A 6897-nucleotide genomic window follows, 5' to 3' on the forward strand; every position below is an offset into this window, starting at 1 on the left:
TTCTTCCCCTTCTATTTACCAGGAGGTGATGGGCCCAGTGGCCATGATCTTCGTTTGTTTTGATGTTGAGCTTCAGACCATATTTTGCGCTCTCCTCTTTCACCCTCATTAAAAGGTTCTTTAATTCCTCCTCAATTTCTGCCATCAAGATTGTGTCATCTGCATATCTGAGGTTGTTGATATTTCTTCCGGCAATCTTAATTCCGGCTTGGGATTCATCCAGCCCAGCCTTTCGCATGATGAATTCTGCATATAAGTTAAATAAGCAGGGAGACAATATACTCCTTTCCCAATTTTGAACCAATCAGTTGTTCCATATCCAGTTCTAACTGTAGCTTCTTGTCCCACATAGAGATTTCTCAGGAGACAGATGAGGTGATCAGGCACTCCCATTTCTTTAAGAACATGCCATAGTTTGCTGTGGTCAACACAGTCAAAGGCTTTTGCATAGTCAATGAAGCAGAAGTAGATGTCTTTCTGGAACTCTCTAGCTTTCTCCATAATCCAGCGCATGTTTGCAATTTGGTCTCTGATTCCTCTGCCCCTTCGAAATCCAGCTTGCTCTTCTGGGAGTTTTCGGTCCACATACTGCTTGAGCCTTCCTTGTAGAATTTTAAGCATAACCTTGCTAGCGTGTGAAATGAGTGCAATTGTGCGGTAGTTGGAGCATTCTTTGGCACTGCCCCTCTTTGGGATTGGGATGTAGACTGATCTTCTCCAATCCTCTGGCCACTGCTGAGTTTTCCAAACTTGCTGGCATATTGAGTGTAGCACCTTAACAGCATCATCTTTTAGATTTGTATACAATGGCCAAAAAACCTTCTGCTGGGATGGTCAATGGATCATCTTAATTGAATATAAAAAGGGATAGTCCAAGGGATAGGTCAGTGCATCTGACTGCTTACCAGAAGGTTGGTGGTTTGAGCCCACCAAGGGATGGGTATGGGCAGGATTTCTGCATTGCAGAGGGTTGGACTAGATGACCCTTGGGGTCCCTTTCAACTCTACAATTCTATGATTCTAATCTAAGGTGATTGTCCACTTCATGGATTGAATAGGTGGCATTTTGAGTGTGGCACTGGCAACAAATCTTGTCAGTGAGTTATGCAGGATGAACTCAGGAGTGGCAATCTCAATGCTTGCCAGAGAATTCACAAATCAGCCACCAAACCATTTCATACTTGTATTGCTGGATATAAGAAGTCCTTGACCTCCCAGATAGCTTCAGTTTCAACTCGCCTGTCTGTCCACTTGACCCACAAGCAGCCTGTAGGTTTCTCGTTAATGGAAATGTCAGCAAGATCACTGGGTAACCAGGGAAACGTATACATTTCACAAATACCTAGAATATACTAAGGAAACATTTCATCATTCTGTCCTGCTTTATTCAGGATCTGGTCACCAGTTAGATGACACTCTGCCTTGTAGCAAATTCCTATCCATGTTTATTCAGAAGGTCTTCACTGACTTCAGTGGGACTTACTCCTGGATAAGTGTGCTCAGGATTGCAATCCTGTTTGTCTAAGAAGACAGATCACACATTTGGCACATGCTGGCGATGATGAATATCTGCATGGCTGTGGTGCTTGCGTCAAACCGGAAAGATCGTTTAATCAGTTTGTCATCTGAAGACTCTAAACTGGGGGTATGTGATCAGTTATTGTTTCTCATTTTAAAACTGTTGTGGTCTAAGAACACTGCATGCAAAAAAGGGGTGAAAGAATCCACCATACATTTTATTATGTGCTCCCTATTTCTGAGCAGTGAAGTTCCACAGCGGTACTCCTGAGTTTAGTTGCCTTCAGATGAAAGCACTGGAGGTTTAGGGGTTTTCTTTAATACTCCTGATATTTACATACATCCAAACAGAGCACAAACAGTCAGTACAAAAGCAGATAGCTTGTCCCCAAAGACCTACTTTGATAGTTAAGGCTGCACCCCCTCATTTCATCAACACTGCCTAAAGAACCTCAATTTCCCCCTCCCCTTCCTCCCCTCTCTCTCAACCTCTGCTCCTGTCTGTCCACAAAACTGTCACTCTAACCCAGGCATGTCCAAACAGAGGCGTAGGAAGGTCAGGTGGTACCTGGTGTGGAAATTTTCTTGGCCCCCCCATTAATATTTTATTATTATTATTATTGGCCTGCAAAAATGGTTTTACATTATTTCATATTTTCTTGCAAAGGAATGTGGATTCTGGGCCTCTGATAACAAGTAGGTGGCTATGGACAGATACTTAAATCTACAGAATGGATTGTGTTTTGGCTTGTGTTATTTTATTTATATTTGTTGTTTATTTATTTAATAAAATTTATTTTTAAAAAACCTGTAGAGAGGTTTACCAAAACAAAAAACACCACATCAGTAAAATCAAGAAAAATTAACACTCCTACCTTAAAACATACAAAAGCTAAAATATTAAGATTAAAATTACTTCAACTTCCTAAGCATCTAAGTATGCCTGCCTAAAGAAGAATGCTTTTAGCAGGTGCCCGAAAAGAGTCTAGCAAAGGCACGTGCTTCGTTGCAATAGGCGGGGAGTTCCAAAGTGCAGGTGCTGTCACAGTAAACAATGCAGTACAGATATTATGTGGAACCTGTAGTAGTGCTTGAAACTACTGAAGGGGAGGTTTTATTTATTGTGATTTCACCATGATCTGTATTATCTGAAAAGGAAAACATTTATTTAAAAAACAGGACTGCACAGCAGCAATCTAGTCTCATCATGATCAGTGGGACTTATTCCCGAGCCGACGGTGCATAAGATTGGCTGCAATCCTATGCACCCCTTGCATCCAACTTGTACCTAAAACTGTGCTCAAGCCTGCACTAGAGAATTGTAGAGTTGGAAGGGACCCCTGAGGGTCATCTAGCCAAACCCCGGGGGCAATGCAGGAATCTCAACTAGACCATCCCTGACCGATGGCCATCCTTCTTCTGTTTTTCCTCTCAGCCAGGACACACAATGGATAAAGACAGAACAACGGAGACTGGAGGTGGGGGAGGGAAGCCCAGCGGAGAGTAGGGCAGTAGGGTAGTTCATAAAAAACTTTTTTTTGAAAATGCCTGCTCCAAAGGTCTTATCTTACTAAATATATACCCTGCTTCACTGAACTGAAATTTCAGCCTTCACGACACAGGAAAACGGCCAAGTAAACAGCTATTTTCGTGGAGGAGGGTCAAGATATTAACTGATATGCATGAAATTTCATATATAGCTATATAACAACTTGCTCATAAATACAAGGAAGACAAAGGAGCTTGTGGTGGACTTCAGGAGACAGAAGAGCAATGTCCAGCCACTTTTGATTGATGGGGTCTGTGTGGAGAGGGTAACAACGTTCAGATTTTTGGGCATTGAATTACAAGAGGATCTGTCCTGGAGTGTCAACACAAGGGGGCTTGTGAAGAAGGTGCAGCAGAGACTGTACTTTTTGAGAATACTAAGGAAAAACCATCTTCCGCAGAAACTACTGCTTGCCTTCTATCACTGTGCCTTTGAGAGCGTGCTCACTTATGGCTTATGTGTGTGGTACGGAAGCTGTGCTACCCGGGACAGGTTGGGGTTGTGCAGGGTTGTTAAGGCAGCAGAGAGCATTGTTGGCTGCCCACTCTCCACCTTAGAGCAGATTTATGCCACAAGGTGCCATAGGAAGGCACTGGACATAGTAAAAGATCCATCACATCCTGGTCACTGTCTCTTCGAGCTCCTGCCGTCGGGACGGAGATACAGGACGATGAAGACAAGAACGAGCCGTCTTAAGAACAGCTTCTTCCCCAGAGCGATCTCGGCCCTGAATGGGAAGCCTGGACTTTGAAAGTCATCTAATCTTCCTTGCTGTTTTATACTGTATTGTTTTAATTAGTGTTTTTATAGTTGTTTTGATTTTGTGTGGAGTGCCCTACCTGGGTGGATGGAGCAGCCAAGTAATTTCGTTGTCCCCGAGAGGGGGCAATGACAATAAAGATATTATTATTATTATTATTATTATTATTATTATTATTATTATTATTATTATTATTATTATTATTATTATTATCCCTTATCCCTAGTGTAGTAAGATAAGACCTTTGGAGCAGGCATTAAAAAAAAAGTTTTTTATGAACCGCCCAAGTAGGGCAGTAATTGTTCCTTGATAATTTGTCACCCCCCTCCATGATGGTACCCTTCCTACGCCCCTGTGTCCAAAGTCCATTTTGGGGGCCTAATTCGGCCCACCAGTTAATTTAATCCCATGGCAGTATATGTCCTGGGGTAAAATCCAAAAAAAATCTCAGCAACTTCAATTCGAAAAAAGCTCAGCAACTTTGGTTGGCCCTGTTCACTTCATCAAATCCGGGCCTCTTTGAAAAAAGTTTGGGCACCCCTGCTCTAACCCATCTTACTAGCTCTATCACCTATAAGAAAAAACATCCCCTCCCCACCCCCGCCCACTCAGTGATTAAAGACAATGAAGGCTCTTAAGTTAACTCTGGGACTATTCACCAAGGGAGGTATCAGGGTCACACTTCAAAACGACCTTGACAGATTAGAGAACTGGGCAAAAACAAACAAGATGAATTTTAACAGGGAGAAATGTAAAGTACTGCACTTGGGCAAAAAAAATGAGAGGCACCAATACACCTGGCTTGAGAGCAGTACATGTGAAAAGGATCTAGGAGTCTTGGTTGACCACAAACTTGACATGAGCCAACAGTGTGACGTGGCAGCTAAAAAAGCCAATGCAATTCTGGGCTGCATCAATAGGAGTATAGCATCTAGATCAAGGGAAGTAATAGTGCCACTGTATTCTGCTCTGGTCAGACCTCACCTGGAGTACTGTGTCCAGTTCTGGGCACCACAGTTCAAGAAGGACACTGACAAACTGGAACGTGTCCAGAGGAGGGCAACCAAAATGGTCAAAGGCCTGGAAACGATGCCTTATGAGGAACGGCTAAGGGAGCTGGGCATGTTTAGCCTGGAGAAGAGGTGGTTAAGGGGTGATATGATAGCCATGTTCAAATATATAAAAGGATGTCATACAGAGGAGGGAGAAAGGTTGTTTTCTGCTGCTCCAGAGAAGCGGACACGAAGCAATGGATCCAAACTACAAGAAAGAAGATTCCACCTAAACATTAGGAAGAACTTCCTGACAGTAAGAGCTGTTCGACAGTGGAATTTGCTGCCAAGGAGTGTGGTGGATTCTCCTACTTTGGAGGTCTTTAAGCAGAGGCTTGACAACCATATGTCAGGAGTGCTCTGATGGTGTTTCCTGCTTGGCAGGGAGTTGGACTCGATGGCCCTTGTGGTCTCTTCCAACTCTATGATTCTATGATTCTATGATCATCAGCTAAGTATTTTTAACCAGTAACTGCGGGAGGCAGTGGAAGACAGTGCTCTGGCGTGCTCTGGTCCATGGGGTCACGAAGAGTCAGACACGACTAAACGACTAAACAACAACAAAGTGAGTGATCAACTTAACAAAGGACAATCACACCCCATTAGGGCCTGCCCCACTTTTGGGCAGAGTGAAGCAGCTGTCTTAGGCAGCTGTTGACATGGGGCAGGGAGCAGCAAAAAGCTGTTGTAGGACAGAGCTGTGCATACACCTCACAATCTGCACCTCTCAGTCCACCTGCTGCCCTCAGGTGCACTGGAAGACATTGCCCCATCCCTCATCTTGAAGTAAAATTTGGCTTCAGGTCCAGTCAGTTTCTGAACTGTGAGAGGCAGCACCATCCTGTTTCATAGGCAGCATTTTTAATTCTAACATAGCTCACCAGAGCAGTGGCGGAGAGCAGGCGGGGGTGTGGCTGGCACATGTCCCAGGGGGCGTGGCATGCATCCTGGAGGCGTGGTGCACTGCCTGCGATGGCGCCCCACCGGTATCGTGGTGCCGGGGGGCAGTATGCTCCCCCCGCCCCTCTCTTCCTCTGCCAGTACACCAGAGAAATGTGTTTATAAATGGAAGAATAAAAGATAGTGTGATAGTCTAAAACAAATGCCTTACAATATAATTTTTTCTTTAAAAATAATAATAGTAAAGTCAATCACTATAGTACTTTTAGGTTCATTACAAGAAAAAGTACTGCATCTTCTGACATTTCTTAGACGGTACCATGTTTCTGGGTGAGAAAGCATTTGTTACTAAACAGAAAAGAAATAAAATCAGTGACCTTTAGCTTAAACAGAACCATAACACCTTCCAATGACCAGATTAAGCTTTGTGTGTGGTTTTTTTTCACTTTCCTGCCTACTTAAGTTGGATATGAAGACTTTCAATATCGGTATTTCAGCTTGCTGTGCGCAGTGGACAGGTTGTGATCTGAAGCTTCCTAAGGCTCCAATGTACGTGTAGCTCCACACAAGGCGTGGGGATCCACACAAAAGAGAATTCTCCAGTACTTGATGGATGAATGGAGCGGCCCCATGTCACATGTTACTCCATCTGAGCTCATGTGTGCACACCAGAACCTCTGGATCTGAATACTAATAACTTTCACTTATTTAAAGCTGGAACATTCCCAACTTTGTTGACAGCCAAAACCCACTATTGTTTTGACATTGAATTGTGATGGTAGACATGTGTGAATCTGAATTTCTCAAGGTATAATAAGCTGGCTACCCCCCAGGAGGCAAAGTCAAGCAAAGCAAAATACGGATCTTGAGTCTTCCTTTCCACTTTGTTTTTTTTCCCCTTTTTTAATATTCATTTGATTTTTTTTGAAATTGTATTTTCAAATGCACAGGCAGGCACACTGACACTCATAATATATACAGTTTGAAAATGTCACCCAGTATTTCTCTTTAGACACTGAAGCAATAAAATACTGCCATCCTCCATCGCAAGGTTTATTTACAAGTAATTGAAGTCAATGAATCCAATTGCTTAGAATTAAATTCTATGAACATTCAAA

The sequence above is a fragment of the Podarcis bocagei genome (genome assembly GCF_964188305.1).
Source record: "Podarcis bocagei genome assembly, chromosome: 8".
NCBI classification, from domain to species: domain Eukaryota; kingdom Metazoa; phylum Chordata; class Lepidosauria; order Squamata; family Lacertidae; genus Podarcis; species Podarcis bocagei.